The sequence below is a fragment of the Acanthopagrus latus genome, chromosome 17, assembly GCF_904848185.1.
Source record: "Acanthopagrus latus isolate v.2019 chromosome 17, fAcaLat1.1, whole genome shotgun sequence".
NCBI classification, from domain to species: domain Eukaryota; kingdom Metazoa; phylum Chordata; class Actinopteri; order Spariformes; family Sparidae; genus Acanthopagrus; species Acanthopagrus latus.
The window spans coordinates 4,322,664-4,349,520 of record NC_051055.1 but is presented as its reverse complement, the minus strand read 5'-3'; the positions used below and the strand labels follow the sequence as shown (position 1 = coordinate 4,349,520).

General features: G+C 40.4%; 1 long non-coding RNA gene across 4 annotated transcripts; it reads right to left on the bottom strand.

Annotated features, from left to right (window-relative positions):
• Positions 1-18,052: 18,052 nt before the first annotated feature.
• On the bottom strand, positions 18,053-24,430 carry LOC119006540. 4 transcript variants are annotated; one of them, XR_005070831.1, is made up of 5 exons: positions 24,345-24,430; positions 18,943-19,086; positions 18,784-18,838; positions 18,189-18,284; positions 18,053-18,156 (listed from the first exon to the last, which is right to left on the bottom strand). It is a non-coding gene; the product is annotated as an uncharacterized LOC119006540 (long non-coding RNA). The 4 variants fall into 4 exon arrangements; XR_005070832.1 differs by having other exon boundaries at positions 18,189-18,250; XR_005070830.1 differs by having other exon boundaries at positions 18,957-19,086.
• Positions 24,431-26,857: the final 2,427 nt, after the last annotated feature.

Below are 26,857 nucleotides of genomic sequence, written 5' to 3'. Positions count from 1 at the left end.
GTAATCCCAGGATGAGTGTTACCCACACACAGTAAAGGTTTTATTTTCAGCTCACAGTAGATAATAAGATATTTAAAGTTGACTGTGGCGGGGGATTCCATGCATTTTTGTTTTCGTTCAGCAGGGATACAGTAGCAGGCTTATGACTTAAAGGTTGCTAGTTTTGATAAGTGAAATGAGAGAATTAATCTGCATGGAGTAAGTTAAAAGCACAGCGCTCAAATCAGAAATCAGAATCAGAAATGCCTTTATTAGTCCTGCAAATGGAAATTTCCTCTACAGTGGAGGAAATAATTATTTGATCCATCACTGATTTTGTAAGTTTGCCCACTGACAAAGAACGTAAGGGTTTATATTTTTAATGGTAGGCTTATTTTAACAGTGAGAGACAGAATGTCAAAAAGAAAATCCAGAAGATCACACTAAATAAAAGATATAAATTATTTTGCAATTCATTGAGTGAAATAGGTATTTGAAATTTTTAACATTTCAATTGGATTAAGATCCGGACTCCAGAGTACGAATCCTCTTTCTCTGAAGCCATTCCTTTGTAGTTTTGCTGGAATTATTTGGGTAATTGTCTTGTTGCATAATCCATTGTTGTACCAGCTTCAACTCCCTGATCTATGGCAGGAGATTTTGGTGAAGAATTTGTTGACAGGTCTGAGAACCCATGGTTCCTTGGATAATATGGAGTCGTCCAGGTCCAGAAGCAGAAAAGCAGCCCCAGACCTTCACATTTCCACTACCTTGTTTCACTGTTGAGAGGAGGTTCTTTTCTTGATGTGCAGTGTTGGCATTTCTCCAAACTTGGTGGTTTCTATCTTGGACTCATCGGTCCAGAGAATGGACTTCCAGAAGACCCCTGTTTGTCCAAGTGCTCTCTGGCAAAGTTGAAAGAGGCAGCTTTGTTCTTTTTTCAGAGCAGAGGCTTCCTTCTAGCAACCCTCCCATGAATGTCATGGTTATTCAATTTTCTTCTCACTGTAGATGCTACCAGAGAGGTCTGCAACTCTCTGCAGGTGATGTGTGGGTTGGCCTGTACCTGATTTATATTTTTTCTGGTGTTTCTGGGTGATATTTTTGATGGGCGTCCACTTCTAGGCAGAGTTGCGGTCATGTTGAAGGCCCTCCATTTGTACATGATTTGTCTTACAGTGGATGGATGGAGCTGGAATCTTTTGGAGATGGTCTTATCGCCCTCCCCAGACTGATTGGCTGTCACTACCCTCTTCTTCATGTCCTCAGATATTTCCTTTCCTATCTGCATTGTTGATCTGTATAAAAGTGGTTTGGTTGGATTCCTCTCTTTTAATTTGTGCTGGTAAAACCCTTTCCCAAGGATGTCTCATTTCATTGGTCTGCTTAGATGATTCATTAAGCACCCAAATGTGTTTCACCTGAGTCTGTTACCTGATTGACTTTACCAATGCAGCTGGGGGTTCACTTACGTTTGCACATATACTAATTCCATGTTTCATCTAATTTTTGGGTTACTTAAACAAGTCCCACTAAACAAGTACTTGCAATTGATAGACATAAATCTGGCATTTCATATACAGAAAATCACAGTGAAACAACAGAGACATTGAAATTGTGCAAGGGGTTCACATACTTTCAAGCAGCACTGTATAAATAACACACAACTGCAATCACATTAAGCCCCTCCAATGCAATGATAACTTTTAAACATCGTTCTATCACTCTACTGCATCCACAACACAACTTAAATGACAACAGTGGTAAAAATATAATTGTGATCAATCTCAGAGTGATTTGGCAAATGATAGAAATACTGAAAACCAATCAAAATACATCTGGATTTACAGGGTGGCATGTTCACAACTTATTAAATGCTTATACAACATAATATTGCACTGCAAATTATAAATAAAAACACACCATTACTGGACACACACTGCCAAATGGTCTTTGAAGCTGATGGGTTCTCAGATGTTTGAAGCAATTTGAATATGGCCGGTACAATCAATGTTGACTCAGAACCAAGTATATATATATATAAAAAAAAATAAAAAAAATAAAAAAAATGTGCTTTCAAGCAACAACAACTCTGGTAACAGAGTGTTTAGTTATCATAATGTCTGCAGAATTTAATGAACCAGTATCCCTCTAGTTTAACTTTTTCTGTGCAACGTTTGTCAGCAACAATTCATTAATATCCATTTACCTTACTGCAACACAGCGGGAATGTGTAGGACGTGTTTGGGCCACACCAGTTATAGGCCGTCATAAACCTTCAGTACAGATGCTCACATTGATGTCATTAGGCTGGAGATTTACTTGTTTGTTAATCACACATTCACACATACTTTCTTATATAGTGTGCGTGTAACTGGTATTAATGGTAAGGACCCAAATGCAATGACACTCAGGAGGCAGACAGGGTAAAGAACAAAAAATGTGCTTCATTAAAGTAAAGCTGAAAACCAAATTCAAATAAATCCAAAATAGAAAGTCCAAGCCATAAAAATCTGGCCTAATATGTGAGAAGCAGGCATGGGTAAAAAAGTATAAAAATACCAAAACTAAAAGTACAAACCAAATAAACGAACGCAGCCATGAACAAGAGAAACACAGGAGACACAGGAATGACGTGGAATTGGAACACAGGAGATGCCTGCTAACAACAAATATACTAACAAAAAGTAAGAGAAAAGCACAGGCTTATTGATGACTAATTAATAAATGAAACACAGGCTGAAAAAGGACAAACGGATGAAGTGAGAGGTGGAACATGACACATAAGGAGAGGCTGAAAAAGGACAAAGGGAGGAAGTGAGAAGTGAAACATGACACATACGGAGAGAACCACAAAATAAAACAGGAAATAACTAAAAACCCAAACCCTGATTCCACGCTCCAAACCGATGTCATTTTAGATTGGATATAGTAGGACTCAAGTGATTTGAGTTAATGATACTAGAAATTTGTGATCTGCGGGTTATTTTAAAGACCTGGGTTAAGAATCCGGATGAGTCACAATTCACACACCTCTAATATGGAGCTATAGTTCAGGAGGTTGAGTGGGTTGCTCAGTAATTGGAAGGTCACTGGTTTGATTCCCCCTGCTGCATGACAAAGTATCCTTGAGCAAGATAGCTAACCCCAGATTGCTTCAGATAAGCAGGTCGGCACCTGGCATGGCACCCTCTGCCATCAGTGAAATGTGAATGGGTGAATTTGACAAGCACTTTGAGTGTTCAGTGGACTGGAAAAGTGAAATGCAAGTCCATTACCATTATACTCATCATTATAGAAATTGTTATTGATGTGGATGTCCCTTTAGACCTTGAGGACCCATGGTTTATTTTATAGTCTTCGTCTGAAAATTGATTTTGGAAGTTACCACTCAAATGTAATGAAAACACCATTGACAGGCATGATGTGTTAAACTATGTCTTAAAATACTGCAAAGAAAATGTTTAAAAATACCCCAGTCACTGAAATTGTCCTATTGGCAATGGATGTTTTGTTACAAAATTTCAGATCTCACTCTTAACTGGTACACATTGTTTTTGGTTTTTTTGGGGTTTTTTTTTGGGGGGGGGGGCAGTGAAATCAACTGTTATTCATGGCAGTTATTCATAATCATTGCCACAAGACTACAATATATTAATGTAAAGACCTTAACTTTAAATTAATTCTTGTGTGTTACTGTGTTAAAATCATGACTGATAACTGCAAACACATTGTACTGGCAACTGGGCTGCAATATCAACCATAACAAAAAAAAAAAAAAAAAAACGTGCATGTAAATGGTCTTACAATTCTATAGAACTTTTCCAGTCTACTGAACACTCAAAGCAGTTCACAACACTTGACACATTCAATAATTCACACAAACATTCATACATTGATGGCAGAGACTACCGTGCAAAGTGCTGACCTACTCATCTGAAGCAAATTTGGGGTTCAGTAGCTTGATCAGCGATTCTTCAACACGCAGCCAGGGGAGCTTAAGAATCGGCCGAGTGACCTTATGATTACTTGACGACCCACTCTACTTCATGAGCTAAAGCTGCCCTGATGCACAACTAATATGTGTTAATCACAATGACTCAAAGCCTGACACATAATTTAATACATAATAATAACAATATCATCATCATCACAGTGTATTACATTACAGTATTATTTGAATAATGTGAATTTAACATGCTAGCTCTTCACATTGTGTGACCTCCAGGTCCTGTTCATTTCTGTTAAAGTAGCTCATGCAAGCTTCGCTGTGTGATTCTGTGTGCTGCAGACGGCTGGGCGGTAAGATGGCTGTATACTCTGGTCCTCCTACCCAGATGGTAGAAAGTGGAGAAATCACTCACGCAGTAATCATCCTGGAGACACCTAGAGAACCAGAGAAAGACAGGTAATGTAAACCGAGCACTAAGTGAACCATTCAGTCAGCCTAATAAGGACCCAAATTATCTAGTGAATGAAGGGTGCACCCGTCGTCCCTCCCATTCTGCAAAATTAATTTTGTAATGTAAAAAGGTTCCAAATTGTTGATCATAGAACTGTCAAACCACTGCAATGTCATATGATGTCCCTCACACATTTTCTATACTAAGTAACAGCTGTCTATAGAGTGCTGCACCCAAATTTTACTGCATACAAACACAGTCATTGGGCCGGCTGTAGCTCAGCAGGAAGAGCAGTTTGTCTGGTGATAGGAAGGTTGCTGGTTTGATTCCTTGTTCCCCCATGCTGGGCTGAGCTGGGCTGCATGTCAAAGTGTCCTGAGCAAGATACTGAACCCCAAATTGCTCCTGATATGCAGTAAGCACCTTGCATGGCAGCTTCTGACTTCAGTGTATGAATGTGTGTGGGAGAATGTGGCAAGTATTGTAAAGTGCTTTGAGTACTGGACAAAGCTGTAGTGCATTTATATAGATATAAATGCAAGTCCATGTACAAATGCAATTAGAATGGGAAGATGGTTATCTCTCAATATGGCTGCCAGTAGCTAGCTCATTATTGGTAAAACTGTAATTATTGGAAGGGAAGACCTACTTGTAGACCTGAAGTTAACCCAGTCTGACTGAATGACACCACACAGTGGATTATCAAACTGAGCTCTGATAATACTGTGAACATGTTTCCCGGGGGACAACCATAGCTCTCTGAGGGGGCTCCACAAGGTCTCAAGCTGAATAAAGACTGTAGCAGCTTTTCAGTTGGGTCATGGTCTCCCATGTAGAAGTTTGCTGTGGGCAAGTTATATCTAAATTTAAAGCAATTTGAGATTCCAGCCTATAAACTCTGCAGACTTTGTCACTGCCAACTTTTTCTGTTTGCCTGGAGTAAAGGCAAGAACACATCGGCCCAACCGTTGGATGTCTGAAGCGTTTGGAGAGACTCGGACGCGGTCGGGAACAAATATGTTTGGTGTGTTCAGCTACGTTGGAAGCTTTGGGAGCCGGTCGGCCGTTGTCTGCTCAGACTCAGCATGCAAAGTCTGAGGAGGAGGGCCATTGGACATCTGAGCCACTGGATTCTCTGACTGACAGTGTGCTCACAAATCAGCGCGATGTGTGGGAGGGGCGAAATACTGTGTGCGCATTGGTTTTCTATGCACTCCATTCGGTCATTCCTCATTGTTATGCTTTGCAGTACTGGCACAAGACTAGTTGTTATGTCCGTTCAGGACAAATTAAATTGTGTTCATTTGGTAATGCCTCACTGCATGTTTAGTATGCAGCTGTTTTTTTCTGAAATAGTTAAGTTTCGTTTTGATCGAAAGTAAAGAGAGTTGCGTGCATAAGCCTCTCGTTTACAACTCACAACAAGCGCCTCCCGCTTATTGCATCTCGCGCAAGCGCAGAACGTACATGCTACTGTGCAGTAGGCAACACGTCAAAGAGGTGTGTTTTAATGCAACTTTTCTGCCGAACGGGTCAGACAAGAGGCAACAGAGTTGGACATCTGGGCGGTGTGTGGGGGCCGTAAGACTGACATGTGCTACAGTCATGTTGTATGCTGTATGCATTTACTGCTCTGAGAGGCTTTAGCCCCAACGGTGCTTTGACATGAACGCTAACTGTTGTATGCTAAAATGGTCACACTGCCAGTGCTAGCATCTTGATGCTAAGCAGGTTTAATGTGAACCATATTCACCATTTTAGTTAAGCATGCTAGCATGCTAATATTCTTAAAAACACGTAGCACAGCTGAGTTGGATGGGACAGTTATTAGCTTTGCTGGTATTTGGTCATAGTCCACAACATTGTATCTGATGATGATAAAAGTCAGGCGTGATTAAAATCTGGTTTAAGGGGATTCATGTCTGTGTGTGTGTGTGTGTGTGTGTGTGTGTGTGTGTGTGTGTGTGTGTGTGTGTGACTGTGTCTGTGTGTACCAATTTTCAGAATGCCAAATTCTGCTAATAAATCACTTGACAAGCTGACTATACTCTGAAAATTTAAGCATTAGTCTATTTTCTTTGCTCATTCATTAAACAATACAGCAGAGGGCCCATGGTTACAGGTGTTGGGTACATCAGAAGATCAGACAATCAGAAGAATCAGAATCAGAAATACAATGATAATGATAATAATGATAATAATAATAATACACTATATATAAGCAATAACAAAAATACAAGAAAATGCACATTCAGAGTAATAAATAATGCTACAGTTGAAAATATATGGGTTATTGCACATTGTTTTTCTTAATTATTGCACTTTAGAGAGAAACAAAACATCCAGAGTCCTATTTATAGAGTGAGGAGTAGTGTTGTGTCGGTCGTGAACGTGTCGTTCGAACCAACAAATCTTTTCAGTGAATGAAGTGAACAGGATCATTTCATGAACTGATTCATTCCTTTCTCAGTTCAGTTGAGCTCAGCCGCGAGCATGCCGGCCGGGAGTGGAACTGCCGCGACACACGCAGAGAACTGATGCTGAGGACGTGATTCTCGTTCACGCACTGTACTGAAAATGACGCTGTGTCACTCACCCAGGGCAGAGGAGATGATTCACGTTCAGCAACTGTACTGCTAAAATTAGCGCTGTGTTGCTAACATCCGTGTAGCATCATCTTAAGTGATTTTACTGCACAGTAAAAGTCACTCACGTTCGCAAACGTGATTCTCAGCAGCTGCCGTCGCAAACGTGATTCACGTTCACAGTGATTCATTGACAGCGCAAACGTGATTCACATCCTCAGCAGGTCGTTCGCGAATGAGGGATGCCAGGATGTGAATCACGTTCACCCTGTGATTCATTCATGATTTCAGTGCATGTATACCAGTCATCTCCCACGAATGATTGTGTACTATAGTCCCTGAACGCACCGTCCCTCAGTAAGTGAACGTGAACCTTAGGGCTAAATTATTAACTGAATAATGGATCGTTTGGCTGCTTCTCAGTTCAGGGAGTTGGAGAGCACTGAACGATTTGGTGAACAAATCTTTTGAACGTATCATTTCAATGAACGGATTCTAGAGATTCAGTATACAGTAAAAAGAACTGCCGTTCCCATCACTAGTGAGGAGTTGAACAGTTTGATGGCCACAGGCAGGAATGATTTTCCTGTGGCGCTCTGTGGTGCATCTTGTTGGGACATCATGGAGTTGATGGGAGCCATTGTCCAAGATGACATGTGACTTGGACAGCATACTGCATCCATCTCTGACACCACCATCAGAGCATAGTCCGGGAGATGTTGAAGGACCTCAGCCTGCTCAGAAAGAGGAAAGACTCTGACCCTTCCTGTGGAGAGCGTTAGTGTCAACGGCACCTTGGTCCTTTTCAGGTCCACAACTGGTACCTTGGTCTTTGTCACATTGAGCTGTAGATGGTTCTGCTCACGGTATGGCAGATTGGATGACGTCACACATCAACGTTGGGTTGGCAAAGGTAGGAATGTAAACAGTCACCACGACAAAATGTGAAAACTCCCGAGGCAGATAAGATGGTTGGAGTCCAACAGTTCCATGTCCGGGCAACAGATGATTTCTTTGACAGTAATATGAGCAGGACTGAACCACCTGTTGTTAACTAGAATGCTAAGTCCCTGAACAGTTTCATAGCCATCAATGGAAACATTGTCATTGGGAATTTCCTGGTGCAGCCATGACTCCGTAAAGCACATTAAACTACATTCTTGGTACTCCCTTTGACTCCTGGTTAGCGCCATTAGCTCCTCCATCTTATTACCTAGCGATCTCACGTTGCCCACGATGAGAGAGGGGACATGGTGCTTAAATCTAATGGTCTTGATCTTGATCTCGGATTTCACTGCTTTATTCCTCCCCTTGCAGCCTTAATTTTAGGGATGTCCCAATCAGGTTTTTTTTTTTTTTTAATTTTATTAATGCAGCTGCATTAATAAAAAAAGTACCTGCATCCAAGCTGTTCCCTAATAGTTTTCTTTTTTCTTTCGTTGAAACAAAGTAACTTCTTCCATATGGCTCTTTCTTATTCTGCATATGCTATTCCAACATTGGCCTACCACCTTCCTTGTGTTAGCAGGTGAGTCTGATGCTGCGCTGTGACAGCAGACCCTTGTGTACAGCCAGATGAAGTATGTGTGAGATGCAGCTGACACTTGGTACCTCCATATCATCCACTGCTTTTTTTCATATTCCTCACGTTGTCACGTAAAATGACGTGGACACGTTGCTTGTCTATTTCACACATGTTCAGCATCTCCTCGATTGCCTGTTTTACATGCTCTGCTGTATGAGACCCATGAAACTAGTGCGCATACCGTAACTCGAAAGTGGAGTGGATGTAATGTAATGCCAAGATGGTAGGGCACACCAGGGATTCAAAAACTCCAGATGACGAAGGAAACCCTGATCCTCTACCATAGAGATGAGCTGGTTATCCAGAGTGATTTAATTCAATTCTATTTTTGGCCATGTTGCTGTCTCGAGGAAAGTATCCGGAAGTGTTTGTTGCCCCCTGTGAAACGTATTGTGAATTGGATTGCAGATGTTACATGTTGCTGTTGGACTACTTTTGCTTTCTAATTTAAGTTATTTCCACACTGCAGACATTTTATCCACAGGTTTGCCAGAGTGCCGTTACGCACGCGTCTGCGTTCTGCCAAAAATTGTGCTTGGACGTGAAAAAAGAAAATAAAATTGGGCTTGGGCAGAGGCGAAAATCACATTTCATAGTTAGAGCCGACAATAAACAGTACAATTTCAGAGAATAATTCCAGGGGGGGACAAGGAATAAAAGTTGTAGCCTGTCTTTTCTACTGCATCTTTTACTGCAATTTGACACTTTAGTCTCTCTATCTCTCCAACAGGCAGGAAGAAGACCTTTTTAGCACTGGCTGAGTGATTGAAATCACATTAACATGTACACCTGCAATGAATAAACTAATTATCAGTCAACCATCTAAGTTTGTTTATCAGATTCCTCATAATCTGATAACTGTCTTTTTCCAGATGAAAGATATCAGGTTCTCTCTCTCTCTCTCTCTCTCTCTCTCTCTCTCTCTCTCTCTCTCTCAGCATGTTCAAATCAAATGTTTTGAAAAATGTTATCAAAAGTAATGATAATTACAATATTTGCATTATACTGTATTAGTCCTTACCCTACCTGGATACAAGTTCTTGTTTTTTCACCCACCAATACAAACACAATGGTATCACTATCTGTAGCTTTTAACTTAGCTTAACAGCACTCGTAATTGAGTTGGCTTTTGAAGAATGCAGGATAAATGTTGCAGACAGCCTGGACCTGGCACTTTTTGTAAATGGGATGTGTGTTGTTGTAACTTATGTAACTATGTCTGTGTGGTATACACATCTCTTACCCGGCGAAGCACGGTGTGAGTAGCAGGAGCCGTCCACACGCTGCTGCAGCTGCTAGCTCCGCCACTGGAAAGAGTGTGGGATGGACTCAACCATTTCTAGGAATGGGAGGAGAGGGGACTGAATCTTTAAAGATGTAAATAGCACATTATTGCGTGATTATAATGAGTGTGTTCTTTGATTTTGAAACAGTAGCCTTATAATGTTGTTATTTAGCCTTTCTGAAATGTTATTAACAGTATTAACTGTCTGTAGTGGTAACAGTAGAATGTTTTTCGCAGTTACCCTGCAACTGATCACGTTGCCGCACATTTCCACCATGTATGTGCGTGTGACATGTTGAGTAGCGGTGCGCACTGGAAAATAGGGCTCCCCCAAAAGCCACTGTGTAATTTCAACCCTGAGCGCATGCACACTAATGGATTAAGTTAAGTTAGTTAAGTAAGTTTACATACATGAGGAATTTGCTGTGGTCTGTAGGTGCAAAGGAACAAACAACTTTAAATACTAAAAATATCATTTTTCAGGGTCCTTGATGCAGGCAGGTCCTGGAGGAATGGCAGATTGCAGCCGATCACCTTATCAGCAGAGCAAATGATACTCTGCAGACTGCCCTTGTCCCTGGGAGTGGCAGCGTTCTGCATGGTAATGAAGGAAGTGAGGATGGACTCTATGATGACAGTGAATGAGTGCACCATCATCGTCTTTGGCAAGCTGAATTTGTGTGCTCTTTCTGTAGTCCACCGTCATCTCTACTGTTTTCAGGACATTGATCTCCAAGTCGTTCTTGCTGTCACGAGACGGTCAATCTCGTTCCCATCTGAGATGAGCCCAATCACACTGGTGTTGTCCGTGAACGTTAGGAGCTTGAAAGACTGATGACTAGAGGTGTAGCTGTTGGTGTACAAGGAGAAGAGCAATCTGTAATTCAAAATAGTAATAATCAATAAAGGGAAGACAATATAAATATGAATTAATAATTACAGGGCCATCCTGGAATCAGGGACAATAAGCAAACAGGAATGCACAGGTGTTCTGTAGATGCACAGCAGTATTGAGTAAGACTATGATCAAACCTTACTTGCTGACACGTCTTTGAAATCACAGTATGGCCTCGGACAGAGCTGAAAACTATTGTTCCAATTCAGGTGTATGTCCTACCGCAACACATGTATCTGAGTGAATAAGAGAGGCAAAGTTAACCAAACGATCTGTTTACTAGAGTTTGTGTAGATGCTTGTAGTAAGGAGAAAAAAAAAGCTAATTCCGAGAGTGCGGCAATGAGGTAACAACCTTGGAATGGACACAGTAGTTCAGTTCTATCACTCAGTGACCAGTGAAGGACCTCAGGATCGATTATCCATTCAAAAGTTTTTTGAATGCATCACTAAAAGCCAAAAAATGTCAATAGGTTAAGATCAAAATCCTGGTTTTGTCTCTTTCACTTGAAAGCAATCAAAAAGAGACAGCTGAGCCATGATCTCTCACCGTCCAACTGCCAGAATGCAAAAAGGAAAAAGTCTGAGTTTATCAAAATGTTGAAATGCTCATTTGGACTCCGTTAATCACTACCTTGCACTCAAAGTATGTGTTGTGTGTAATTTTATTTTTGCCCTCACAGTAGTGTTGTAGTACTCAAGACTGGTCTCAAGACCACCCCAGAGCCAGTGCGGCCCAGTGAGGCAAGACAGTAAAAAAACATATTACATTCTGAGACATCAGAGAGGTTAGAGCAGACTCCATCTGCTGAGGAAGCTCAGGTTGTTTGGAGTGCAGGGGGCACTCATGGTAGTCTGTAGTAGTCTGCAGCAGGAGGAGACTTGATGAACTTAACAAGAAGGCCAGATCCATCCTGGGATGCCCACCTGGCTGGAGAGGTATTGCAGGTCCTTCTTTCCTGCTGCTGTCAGATTTTACAACCAGCACTGTCCCCAGTAGACCTCACATGTGCACTATGTCACAAAAAAACTCAACAGATAACCCATTTCTCAGTTTTTTTTTTTGCACTAACTGGACAATTTTTCATATCCGTATTTGTTATTTATTAATGACTGCACACTGCCACACTGCTCACAATTACACTGGTCACAGTGTAAAACATCATGTATATACAATGTATATAAGTCTATTTCAATTTTCTTACATTTTTCTTATATTTTTTATTCTTTTTATTACCATCCTTTGGCTGCTGTGATGAAGAAATGTCCCTGTTTGGGGGTCAAATAAAGGAAATTCTGATTCTTATGCTGATCATATGATGACCTATTGCCTTTGGCTGACATCTGGCCATGCCATGGCCATCATTCCATGCAGCATGTGAGCAAGATGAGGATGCATTTTGCTATATGGGACTTTTTGAAGATCTCGTCTCGGAATGGACTGTATTCACTGTGTTGAAAAATCATTTGATACCTTCTGTACTTATGATGGTTCCTACTGGAAGAGAAGAGTCACATAAAACATGATGTTTGCAATAGTTCTTAACTTGTTCTAGTCCTGCCTTGGTCTCAGCTTCTCAAAATCTTGGTCTTGTATTGGCCTCGAAACACTCTGGTCTTGGTTATGACTTGGTCTCAGTCAAGGTGGTCTTGACTACAACACCGACTTCTAGGCAACATACAGGCTGCCCAACCCTCTTGGTAAAGGTTGCTGGATCCTCAGATTTATGTCATGAGTCACATGCTTAATCAAAAATGTTTCTTTTACTGTATCATTTCAGAAAGAGGGTGTTACCAAATTAAAAGTGACCAATCATAAGTGGACTAACTGCTCTTCCTGCTCAGTTCTATAAATAAACTTAATTTAGCCCTGTGATAAACTGCCTTCTCCAGAGTTTACACTGTTGCTCGCTCAATATCAGATGGGATCAGCTCCATCCCCCCAACGACCTGATACGGAACATGATGATGAAGATGAGGTTTTAGCATCTTCTTTTGACACCATATGCTAGACCTGATCCTCAAAGATGAAGAAATGAAGGTCATAAAACTTGATTTATTGAAGTTCATTGACATTGCATGCATAGGTTAAATTAAAAAAAAATTAAATAAATCGGGTCTCTATTAAGGGAATTATTGTGCCATATTGGGCTAGTGTATCCCCATGCAGCCATTTGTGTACAGGTGTACTGACATTATAATGGAAGGCAAGATAGCTGATGTCTGTGCCACTCAGCACAGACCTCGAGTTCAGAGGAGTGACAGGTTCTCATTAGTATGCAGATACGCATCTAATTGACACTCACCTCGCTTCTCTACCTCCAGTCTCTCCTCTCCATGCCACAATGGTGACAGAAAGTTGAAACTGAAAAGCATCTGACAGCATCAAAACAAAACTGTAAAGGAAAACAGATATGAAATTAAAAAAAAAAAAAAAAAAATCTGAATATTGTCATGAAAAACATCAAAATACATTTGACACTTGTTTCAGTGCCAATACGACTTTTTTCCCCATGTTTTATTGACAAATTTCTTTTTCAGCCCAGGTATGTATTTTAAAGGTAAAGTGTGTAATATATGGAGTATTTTGTGGCATCTAGCGGTGGGGTTCTAGATTGAAACGTTCCCTCACTCACCCTTCTCACTCCGAAGATGTTGGAGAAGCTCCAGAAGCTACTGTGGCCCTCACAGACAAGAAACTCAAGTGCTAAATACGGACTTATTTGACTGTCTTTGGCACACCCCAAGCCCTTACTATCTTACTGTAGTTAGTTATCGATCCATGTGTTGTCTCACTGCAACAGACAAGGAATAAATCTAAATGAATTTTGCTAATGCTACATTACCACCAGCACTCTGAGGGGCAAAAACTGAGGCTACGGTGTGCTAATATTTACCATTATACATGCTGGCATTACTTTTCATTGAAACTAATGTACTGCTAATACACATTGGACATTATCTAGGTTGTGTTCCATTTGAAGTGGGTGTAATGGTGTTGGTTTGAGCACCATCGCACACAGAGTGACAGAGCTTGTTACATACAGTATGTGTCACATAATATAACGAGTTGTGCATGCAGAGCTGTAAAAGATGCCAACCTTTGTTGAAAACAAGTTATAAAACTAAGTAGTTTTAGCATTTTTTTCACTTTAATATTTTTTCAATGGATTATACAAACAAATAACTGTGTTATTTCCACACTTGATGATAGTCATGCTTATAATCTTTAACATTACTTGCACCTGTCCAGCAGGCAAAGTCTGGTGTCACTCTGCAAACATTTTTCCATCGTCAGAGATTTCCAGCTTGGAAAGGCAACTCCAGTTGTTATTCTTGTCTTCTGCCACTGCTTGTCCAGCTTTCGCTTAGCGTCTTAAGTTTTTTGGTTCTTCACGCTCCTGTGCCTCTCTTGTAGATAATAAATATGATCCGCCATCCTTAATCAGATTGTGGTTTCAGACTTTTCACAATACAAATTGTTTGGCAGGAAAGATCAGCTGCTCCAGTGGATTTCCAGCAGTCGCCCACTTAATTAAAAAAAAGTGAAACTTAAGTTCACATTAAACACAAGAGCCAGGTCTGTCCATTCTGGGCTACTGTAGAAACACGGTGGCACATGGTGACTTCCATGCACAGGGACCAGCTCCTTATGTAGAGATAAAGGGCTCATTATACGGTAATGAAAACACAACAACTCTTATTTTCAGGTGATTGGACACTAATTAAAACAAACTATGAATATTAAATTCCATCTGTGACAAGTCAGTTCTGCTAGATGTCACTACATATTACACACTGTACCTTTAAATGCAAGTGTTGTTTTTGAGGCCACAAAAACACTCTAGCCCCAATATATTACTCAAAACATTTTACTTCTGCAGACACCCAATTTCATCATGTTTTTAGGACACTGCTAGACATTGGCTATTTAAAACTTTTTTTTTTTTTTTTGAGGCACAGAAAAATCTGTACAATATTGCAGTGATCGACTGAGGTTGTGTGTCTCTGGTCCTATTTGTCTGACAAAACCTGCAGTCACACAATGCCCTGCTGGATCCATTTATCTATGTGTTGCAGTATATGTTTAATTATGTCATCTTGATTGTCCATGGATGCAATAAAGATCCCTTCTCTGTTGTTCCTCCTGACGTTGATTGATAAAGGGATCCTTGGGGAACGTTATCTTATCTGAATCAAGGGTTTTTATATAGGTATGTTGTTCAAATGTTCCCCTTGTGTTTGAGGCAATGTCATTTTTGGGGATATATGAATGAAAATATTTTTAAATTAGTTCATCGCTGGCATAAGGATCAGTTTTTATGATGAAAAAAAACTGATCAAAATATGTTTTGTTTTTTTTTTTTCTCACATGACTAATGTTTTTATTATTAACTTAAGAAGAAGACAGAAGGATAAATGGAGAAAAGAAAAAAAATCCTTGTGGTTTGCCAGTTTTTCCAATGGTAGTATAATTTCTACTTTACATATACTATGTGTATGCTCGATATCTTGAAGTTGTTTGTATCCCCATTAGCAGACGCCACTGGAACGCCATCAGTTTCTTGAATTAAATGTACAGTTGCTCACCCCTCCTCTTACCTTATATCTTGTATTATGTTTGTATTGCACTGAGCTGTCTAACTGACAGTTTACTCAAAGAAACAGCACCAGATGTTGGATGCTGCAGCTGTCAAGCAAAATGCTTCCCCACTGAGACAGACAGAGCAACATGCCATTTTTAATTTAATGGCTACATAGGCTAACAAGCAGAAATACAGCATATGCATGACATGGAGAAAGTGAACTTGTCTTATTGTACAGTGCCGGTGTTATTGAGGGTAGCTGCTGTCTTTTTGAAGGTGGGCTGAGTGTTGAACCTTGTTACTTTCTCACTGCAGCTGTCTGTCCATCCATCCTGTGATAACACCTCTGTTGCTGTCATAGCTTCACTGCAATGTCTAAGGGATCCATTTAAATGGTTTACTGTGCTTGGTCTGAGTTCTCGAATTGTAGGAATTTTACTTGGAACAGTTTGATAATTAGGTATGAATTAGCTGTCCTGATAAGTCCTCAGATCCCATCTAAATATCATTACTTCAGAGACAAAAAGTTTTGTTTTGTTTGCTGTCAAGTTTAAAACTAAAGCCTTGAGTTGTGTTAATTAAATGTGCCACGATATTTGTTACAGTTGCATTACCACATTCATGGAAATGTATGAAATAGCTGAAATTGACCTTTCAAATGATTAAATCAGAGTGACAAGCATTGTGAACCAACCCATGAAGGCGCATCTTACTACACACTCTTTAAATAGCAGGAAACAGACAGTTTTTTGTTGGTCTGTAGCGTATTACCTTTCTGCTACCTCAAGACAGAAGTACGCCATTAGTATGCATGACAACACCTCACTTTAAGACCAACAAGCCCAGGGGTGCACAGGTGGGCGTAAGTACATTTGCTATTTACACAACGTGGGTGCAAGGCATGAAAATGACAACTGACACTTAGCTATGACACTTGCACTGCGCTCTGAGTGTAACATAGAGCCCTAAATGTATTTAGTTTTCAGTGGACATCAGAAATGATTCATTAACATATAGCACATAGTTAGTGATTACTAAGTATGATATAATGAGGTAGTTCCTAAGTTCCTACACATTTATGAATTTGGGAACTGATTGCATTATACCTTGCATTATAACCTCTCCAGACTTACTGTCCATCAGCTGCTAAATAACACAAAACAAATAACTAATCATCAATACTTATTCAAGTGTTGTGCCCTGTCAAATAAAAGGGATGTATCATAATGAATGGTTACGTTTCAATTACAATTTGTGTTCCCAATTAAAACAGAGCATCGTTCTACCAAACTGGCCCACTTACTGAGGGTAATTGGCCATAATTTCATGAGTGCCACTAACAAGAATTATCATTTTGTGTTACGTCAAGAAACAAATTATGTTTGCTCTTGTTGCTGTTACAAATACGTAATTACTTGATTTTTTTAGGGTAAGATTGAGAAATCTGTAATATTGCTTTTCAGCAGGCTAGAGCTCCTTGTCAAAAAAGGGTTACAGTACAGTATGTTACAGTAGATGTCCTATTAGAGATACAAGTTCATTGGTGAGGTGTAGGGGGATGGAAAGGGCTGTGGTTTGTAAAAAGTACAACAATAGAGTATGATAAAGGATGATGTCATTGTTGGGGTCAGACTATCACACCTTGGCATAAAGGGAACCAAAAAAATGAATTATTGATTTAATGCATCACCAAATGGGTACTGCAAATACAACACAGCCGCAGTGTTTTGTGACTAGAAGATGCATGTTGGGTTCAGCTAACAAACAACAAAATGGATAAACACAGAGAACATGACTAACTTTACTGACTTCTTGTAGCTTATTTTGTGTCGTTTTGGTCATAGATGGCCCGTTGACATTCCTGGACTTCTTGATTCTGCAAGGCAGCCCATAACACTTGTTTATACTTCATGTCCATGTTGTGCACCCCATGAGCAACCACACCCTGTCATGCCGTGGCAGAAAATTAAGATAATTACATAATCACCATCAGTAAACTGGATACTGTCTGACCTCCTCACTAGCAGGGAGGAACAATGTTTTCTGGAGCAAAGTTCTCTGAAGTCTCAGTCTGGAGGCCTGACGGTCGCAGTGATTTTTTTTCAACACAAACCCTTGGTGAGTTAAAGTTTTTTTGCCAGTGACAGACACTGTTTTTCGGGCAGAAATGTGACGAAGAGGTGGTAGAACAGGTGGGAGGACAGGCACTTCTCTGTGTTCAGCTGCAGTATTTTTTTTCCTCATACAAGTTGTCAACGACAGTTACAGTTACTATGTTTCTGTTGTTTGGTCATGTAACGTTGCTTTCTCTGACATTTTCTTTACTTTGGTGTGTGAGGGACCTGTGTAGTCATCAGGTTGTTTGATCGACCCACCCTCGCGACGAGTCACCAGCTTATCCATTCACACTGGTTTGGTTTGCCAATGCAGCGCAGGAGCGAAATTTCACCCCTCGCTGCCTCCAAGATATTCACACCGAGGTGGAGGCGGATAATTGGCGCAGGATCCCCGCATCCAAACAGCAGTGTGAATGGGGCTGGAGGGGGCCCTGCAGGAGTGTTTCAATGTCACGGACTGGGAAATTTTTAAGGAGGTGATGGTACTATGGTGACAATATTAAAGGTCAGTTCACCAGCAGCTTCAACGGACAGCCCTGTCTCATGATGGGGTGGGGTGAGGGGAGTTAGATAGCAAATAAAACCAAGTGTAAAGGAGGAAAAAAGAAATAGTAGGTATGTTATGCTAGAAAATAGTGTATTTACAAGCAAAACGCTGGTCAACAGAGGAAGATTAGCCTCCAAAGTAAAAAGTGCAGTCTGTAGCTCAGTCACTCTGGCTCCTGCACACCACAGTCACCCAGCCCACTGGCACCAGCACCACTTTATAGCACCCGGCCTAAGTGGCAAGGAGGATCAGATGTAGATTTCCACTCACTGGCAAGGAGGAGGGGGAGAAGGATAGCATCACCTAAGTGAAAGCACAACACAAAAACACAACACAACTATGGCCACAACACTAGAGCTGTCACACAGCAATAATCAAAAGGCCTAAAAACACACAATGACAGGATATCAAACTAGTTCTGCGGTGAAAAGAAACAATTTCATACCACATACAAGGACTCACATCTATAAACACTATTACCCTCCAAAATGTTAAACATATTCTGGGTGGATAGGGCATTAATCCACCACAGGATTTTAAAATAGCAGATATGTGATCATAGCACAGTTTAAAAGCTAAATTACTTAAGGATGTGATCTTTAGAGGTGGCAGCCATTCACATTTGGGCTGATACCAAACCCAAAGATTTGTAGGTGTAGTTGAACCCAGATGTGAAGAACCAGGCAGTGAGAAGGGTAGCATTGAAATGTATTGAAGATTCACAGGGAGTATGCAGGTATAAGTAGAGATAGTCACTGGCCTCTGAATCCGCCGGAGAAGAGCAGGTGGAGAGGTAACTCACCGTTGCACTGGTGGAGGGCATAAAGTGACGAGCTGAAATGAAACAAGGTGAAACACTGAAGGCAAAAGAGCAAACACTAAGTTAGATCCCTGGGTAAAATTCACAGGGAAACATATGAGAAAGCAATCAATCAGATTTGTACAAGCAGGGGCCATGCACCATGCAGTACTGACGAAATCATCTGGCAGCATGTAGAGTGGTGATCAGTGCCAATTAACATGTGCTGATTTCCAGTCTGCTGCAGGTGTGTGTCCGGCAGCAGATCCAGTGAGGGGAAACCCCGCCCAGCATCTCAGTGCATCCCTGCAAGCACAACAAGCACAGAAGTAAAAAAAAAAAAAACATCAAAGCACAAATCCAACACAGAAAATTACTGATCCAGGCCATCGTCCAAGAGAGTACGATAGGATCGGATCCTCTGTACTGTAATCCGCCCAATCAGCCAAGAACTGGAAACCCTGGCCCTGATGACAACCGTCCTAGATCCTGCTGGTGGTCAAATCAGGAAATCAGGAAAGTTGTGAGACATGGAAATTGGGATGTGCCGGTAGGCATGTAGGCAGCTTGAGACATGATTGGTGATTTTGTCCACCTCAAATGGATGCACAAAGCGCAGATCCATCTTGCATGACCCCAAGGTCATGGGAGGAAAGCCAAACCTTGTGTCCTGGTTGTTTTGGGGAGGCTGGAAGCCAGTGACTGTCTGCCAAATGATGACTTCACCAGGAGGAAGAGGTGAGGGCAATATGGGTAATCTCCCAAATATTGTTACAATGGGTAACATGAGTTTGGACAGAGAGGACTGCAACCTCACCCCCACTGGGTGGAGAAAACAGGTGGTTCAAAGTTGTAGGTGGCCATGAGTGGGATCATTCCTGTAGGGGAGCTGGTGAGATAGTCATGAGAATACTCTACACAAGGGAGAAAAGAGGACCAGAAGGTGGGATGATGGGCTGTGATGCAGCAGAGGGTGGTCTCCAGGTCTTGGCTATCTCCTTCTGTCTGTCCATTTGATTGAGGGTGATAACCAGAGATGAGACTGGAGGACGTGCCAAGCGCATTCCAAAAAGCCTTCCAAATGTGACATATGAATTGGGGGTCCACAATTAAGACAATGTTGGAGGGAAGGCCATGGAGCTGGAAAATATGGTGAGGGGGAGGGTCGGCGATCTCGGAGATGGATGGGAGCTTGACCAGGTGAATGTAGTGGACTTGGAGAAGCAGTCCGCTGTGATAAGTGTGGTGTTTCTATCAGAAAGCAGGAGCTGAAGAAGAAGAGCGGTGTCGTAGAGGATGTATATAAAATGCAAATACTGAAGCCAAAACTCCAAGAAGAATCAACACAGAGACGGGGTTGCAAAAATTGGGTTCTTTTTGTTCCTGGACTGACCAAGCATTTATACCTCAGCTGTTTACACAGTTTCTTAGTGATGATCTGGACCACCACCAAAATGTCAAGATGATATTTGCCTCATTGTTCTGTAGCTTTCCAAATAGTCATGTAACTTCCAGTAATCGTTCCAAAGCTTGTGTGCATGTGTGCGTGTTTACTCGTGCATGCATGTGTGTGTGTGCTGTTCTGATTGCTGAAATCATGCGTTTCGGTTTGGTGTGTAGGTTTCCTGTTTTGCACCATTTTGGAAAGTCCTGGCATCTCCATGTTGTTATGTGTACTTATTAAGTATGATGTTATCAGTATTTCTCAATCCCTGTTTATCTCAGACCCCAAAACAGAATAACACATTCATATTTAAAGATCAATACTGGTCACTTAGTCAGGCCAGATATCTCAACAGCAGCCACTAACGTCACTCTCCTGCTCTGTTTGGGATTGCCAATTCAATTGAATTATGGACACTTTTTTGCGGGGCGGACGTGAAAGTGAAAAAGCAATGTCCTCTTTGTTTTATTTTTAGTTATGCCATAAAATGCGCAACCAAAAGAAGGAAATGAAAATGCAATTTGGATGATCTATTATCAATTTTATTTATGAGTCACATAATGCAGCTATGACCTTAAAATGAAAAAAAAGCCTTTCTGCTAATGTATTTAAATTTTCAAATTTGACATTTCAGATTGAATTTTGATAACTATTTGCTGGGGCATCCTTTGAAAATTAAATCTTAAACGTTCTTTTCTTTTTCATTGTATTAAGTCACAGAATGAGCAGTCTTGAAGAAGAAAATGAAAATGCACTTTGGATGATTTATTATTAATTCATTTATGAGTCAAGCAATGCAGCTTTACTCTGAAAAATGAAAAAGCATTTCTGTTAATCCATTTTAATTTGATCATGGTCCAGATTTGAATACACACACACTTTCTCTCACACATAACAAATGCATACATTTTGAAAGAAGGCAATTGAAGTGCTATCTTACTCTCAGCCATTAGCGGGGACAAACATCATCAGATGAATTTGACATTTAAAGGTTGTTTTCTCCGCGTCATACACTACAACATGACACATAATTTATGGGTGATCTCTAACGCCACAGAGTGGACACAGGCAGTATTATTTTACCCATTCAGACCACGTCTAGTAAACGCGTGCACATGCAACAATACCGTGTCATGTCCATAGCGCCACCCACTGGACACAGGAAGTCACTGAATTTGTCACTGTTGTGTTTGGGGTGACACATATCCTATTTAGATAGGAACCTTTCGACAGATGACAGGTGAGGGCGCTCCAAGAATGCATACTGCAGTATTTCCTAATAGGTGGTGTGCAATTCATGTACTATTTGGTTTCATAACAAGGTTTCAGACTAACGAAATACTAGTGAACTATACAGCATTTTAGTTAGGAATTTCAGACACAGCCAGTGGCTGAGTTGCTGGGAGACAAGTCACTGTCTGTTGATCTCTATAACATTGCTGTAAAAATGAGCTTTCAGGTGCCAACATTTGGCACTGATTGATTTAATGTGAATCGGTACTCGGTTGCACTGACGTAATGCAGACGCTACCCTTAAAAGTACCAGTAACCCTAGTGATCTTACAATCAACGTGTTTATTTATGTATATCATCTGTTAATCATCATGATAACATGTAAGCACATCAACAAGAGACCATGACTAAACTGCACAACCAATGGGTTACCTGTCAGTCTGTTACTTCATGTTTACTGTAAAAAAGTCAGTGTGAACAGGAACCAGAACAGAACTAAAATGTAACAATGTATTCTTTTTCCCTTCTTCCTGACCAAATTAACTGAACTACAACTCCTCCAGAGCCATGAAAGATGGTATAAAACTGGTCCTTAGTGCCAATTAAGCCTAGTGTGCCTCAATTTGATGTGTAAAATTGGTGGGAGTCCCCTTTAAGTCAACCAAGGGTGCGGCACACAGAGAGGTGAGGGGGAGAAGGACAGAGCTCATCATTACAACTAGTCACCTGGGCACAGTTTTGTCTCATTTTGATCACTCTAGATCTGGCCTGTGTGACAAGTCATTGTTGTATTTTATCACTGTTCCACATGTCATCACTGAATTTGGACATATGAAATATGACTCCTCGTGTGAACAGTGAATGTGAATTGTCCCTGTTTCCTCCAACTAATGGTCTGTATGACAGTGCTCCTCCACATGCTCTTTTCATGTTATTCTCATGGCATACTGCACACATGTCAATTTCTGTATCTTTCATTCCAGTGGTGTGGCGGGAGGATGGTTAGTGTTCCTTTGTTATTTGGGCAGTAGGTGAAGGTCAGACAGAAGCCCTTGCTGCCTCCTTTCCTGCTCAGAAACCCGGGATAACGAGGAGCAGATGACTCCATTATCAGCCTTCACTACTCTCAAGGTCTGCTCTGGTCCAGAGCACGACAGCAGGCAGCAGCAAATCGATACACAAAACACAGGAATCCCAGCAAGACGAATAGACTGCGAACAAGGACATGAAGTCGAGAATAGATTTTTAAGGTACCCTGGGAAGCATTTGCAAGTGGCATTTAAAGCAGGTGGACAGAATGACAAAGATGGTGTCCAGTTTGAACTGGGAAAGTCTTGGAGGTCTACTATGAAGAAGCACCATGAACTCATCCTTAACATAAAGAAATGTGTGTTTTTAGATCAAGGCTTTTATGAAAGTTAAATGTTGGCATGTGTAAAGAATACCTGCTATAAGTTGCCCCACCAGGACTCTCCAGCCTGATGGGAGACTTTGTATTCTCTTGCACTAATGAATTGAGTAAATATTGATATTTTTATAGTTTTTTTTTTTTTTATTGTATTCTGAATCCTCTCCACAATTTTATCTCAGTGGTTTCTTAATTACATTATAGCCACAAGGAATTATAAGAAGGCCACCATAAGAGTGTGGGAGGAAATGTGTTAGCAGAGAGCAAAACACAAGCTGCTTTGGAACTCAGAGAACGTGCAGAATTAGAAAAGATGCAGAAAAACAAGAAAATATTCACCTTGTTTAAACAGCAGGGTGTAGAAGATGTGCGAAGAAGTGTAGAAGTGTGAAGGGATGAATTAAAGCTCTGCTTAAACAATGATAACCTCAGGGTGAATGAAAATAATGGAAATGCTATGCACCTCATGATCAACATCACTGACACTTATGGATTATATATTATCACCATTAGTTCATAGTATGAATCCAGATTCAAGATCATGATAAAATCATATCTTGATTATTGACTCTTTCTCCACCTACAGGCCAATAGCCACAACTATTGTAGACTGTACACAAGACCAAAAATGGCAGCAACACAAGAGATAAGATCAACCGGAGTACCGCTACAAAGGTCATGGGTTATGGTAATGTATTACTTTAAGCAGTAATGGCATGATAAAATGTATTTCAAATAAAATTTGCAGTAATATTATTGCCAGTCTGGCAATGTGTTATCACATTGTTAAGAGGTGCATAACAATGCAAATATTGTAACTTTTGTAAATAGTGACATGCTATACAAGGTTAGCTCAGTTAGGTGCAACTGTTGGCTGAATGGTCTTTATAATAACATATTTCCACAGTCTCATATTGTTTATCTGTATACTGTCTTTTAAATTGACATCTACTGACATCCCATGAACTTTCAGACAGAGATTGTGATTTTGCTTTAAATTACCTCAGATAATCACATCTGCAAAAAAGTGGACCTTGTCTGGCTCTCAATCCCTTTTCTCTCATTACATTATCAGGTTCCCTATTAGAGATGAGAGCAGCCATGTGTAACTTTGCTGTCGCCAGAACTACCATGCCCCACTTTGGCTGAAAACAAATGCTGTGTAACTGCTGGTGCCAGTTTGAAAACAGCTAGTGACTTGCCTAAAAGCTCTTCTTTCACATTTTCATGTCAAACAATAAAAAAAAAAAAAAAAAATGTTCATGATTTTATTTACTTCTCCAAAGAGTGATAGACAGGAACAGAAATTGTCTGTAGCTATAGGACATCCGTAGAGAGGATGAAAACAGTAAACCATGAGACCGGGCTTGTCAATACAAGCAGTTTTCACTGTAATTTTGGGCAAATAACAGTCATAGTAGAGACAGCCAATCTTTTGTGTCTCAATGACATAAGAGATGATAGAAGACAGAAGATTACCTGGACATGTCATATTGGGGCTCTGGCTGTGGGGTTTCTTGTGCTCGTGTTACAGAGGTGCACTGGAGAGGCTGGGCGGGGGTTTCCATGTGGCCAGAGCTGCTGATGATCACACACACCTGCAGCGTATTGTGGTAATCAGCACCTGCTGAAATACCCTGTTTCCCTTTCAGCGCGCTGCCAGATTATTCCATCAACCGGACATGGCAGGTGGTCCGCACAGCTAGCTCAAACCAACCTTGTTAAGCTACTTGTGTTTTCTTGTGAATTTATCATTCAAATCTTGTGTCTCCTCCATTTCTTCACCAGCCTGAGCCGGAGGCCATCTTCACTCCTGTCAGTGCTTCTAGTCATTTTGAATAAACTTATTGTGCTCAGCTCCCTTTTCTGGTGTTTCCTTCTTGGTTCTCACACCAACCCACCACTCAGCACAACAGGACATTTAATAAGGTAGTTGTGTGTGTCGGTAATAGTGTGGAAATATTTGCTAATAGTTAGGTAACACCATGTAATAAGCAATGTGATAGTCAGATGTTGGTTGGCTATTAACAATGGTTATATCTGGGTAATACTGGATAGCAATTTACAAAAGGTAATCTTGGGAAACAGACATTTAAAGATGGAAACAAGGTAAAATCATTTTTAATAGTATAGTAATATTATGGTAACAATATGGTAACCACAGTGCACTATTTTGTTTAAAAATGATCATATAATGAAATAACTTGGTAATAACTGGATAATAATGAGGTAATATTGGTTGATGTTTGCAGTATGTTATGGGCTACCATCAGTGTAACATCTTCAAAATCAAATGAAAAGTCACAATTGGTAATTACATACAAACTTCAAGAGGCATGATGACTACCCAGAAACACTGCCGGTAGTTTTGATTAATTACCATAAGTATGAGTATGTTACTACAAAATAATGTTACATTAACTATATTATATATATAATATTATATACGTTGTATTATTAAATATATAGAAAAAAATGCAGAAGTGCTGCCAGGTGGGAGAAAATAAAGTACAAATGTATTGCATTTGTTAGTTCAGTGCAAGGTTTAATTACATTATTTAAGAGTAGCGGGGACAGATTTGCAGGGTCATTCATTTAACAAATCATTTATTTATACAAATGCCTGTCTGCATTTTTGATTTCTTATGTTAATAATGGAAAGGGAAAAAAAAAAAAAAACATTTTCTGAAATATTGTGCTTCTTTTTAGCACTCAGTTTCTGTAGTGGCCCCCCTATGAGATGACAATACTAGCGGTGGCTCAAAGCTAATTTGAGTTTGAAACCCCTGCCTAAGTGGGTTGAAGTGTGTGATATTATTTTGATTGATATCAAGTGAAAGATCTATTTAGCTGGCCAGTTTACGGACATGCTTGTGTAGCTTGTCTCTTCTGGGACTGACTTGCACAGGACTTTATTTTTCATATCAAACAGCTAATGTAAGGCTGACAAAAGAAAGATACATTATGAGGTATAAATGTTCAACATGTGACAAAAGCTGTGCATAATGTGTTCACAGCAGTTTGTGAAATAGTATCAACAGTTAATGCACAGGATTTGTGTACACAGGCATTAATTCTTAACTTATTTGTGACAGTCAGCATGAGTTTAAATTGGCAAGTGAGCAAATCCTAAATACTGTGTTATATCTCTACTTCAAAAACATATTTCTATTAAAGGGATAGTTTTTTGAAGTGGGGTCATACGAATACAGATACAGAGGTTCTACAGTTGACAGTTGAGAAAATGTAGTGCCAAAAGAAAGGCAGTGTAAAGCTGTGTGAATTTTCCCTGCAGAACGTACACTTGAACTGTTATAGATTTTTTAAGGTGAGCCTTGTTTTAGGTGGTTTATTTTGCTTTTTCTCTGGACCCCGTTCACTGCAGTACAAAGCTGAGCGTCTGGGCTGGAGCGGCTCTCTGCTTCCTCAAACTGAGGCTGCGCTGATTGGTGATTATGGTAGGGAACAGATTGACTATAGATATGTACTTTATATGAGCCTTCCTCAAAAAACACGAACTATCCCTTTCACATATAACAAAAATCACAATAGTTCCCTTACCTTATCCAAAGTGCCTTGGTTGCCCAAACCTGTTGTGACAGGCCTGGACTTTTTTACGCCCATCATCCAGCCCAGTCGCAACCCTTCGACTCCTGCACTTCATAAATGTACTGTTTCTTTCAATCAAAGACATACTTTGCAGACATCAAAGATAGCCATGCTGAGACTCGCAAAAGCTGTTTAAAAAATGTTTTTAAAAAAAATAAATTTGTGTTAATTTACACAAATCCTTGAGTCCTTTTTTCATGACAATTTCTCAACCTGATGTGATACTATGTTGGTGCACGCCAACCTAGGTTGCCCCCCTTTACTCAGTGCCTCCTACAGCATGGAGACATTAGAAGAAGAGAGAGGCATGCAATGACAAGAGACAGCCTTACTTTGCTTTTTTAATATTTAAATCCTAATGCTTAACTCAGACGTTCCCTCTC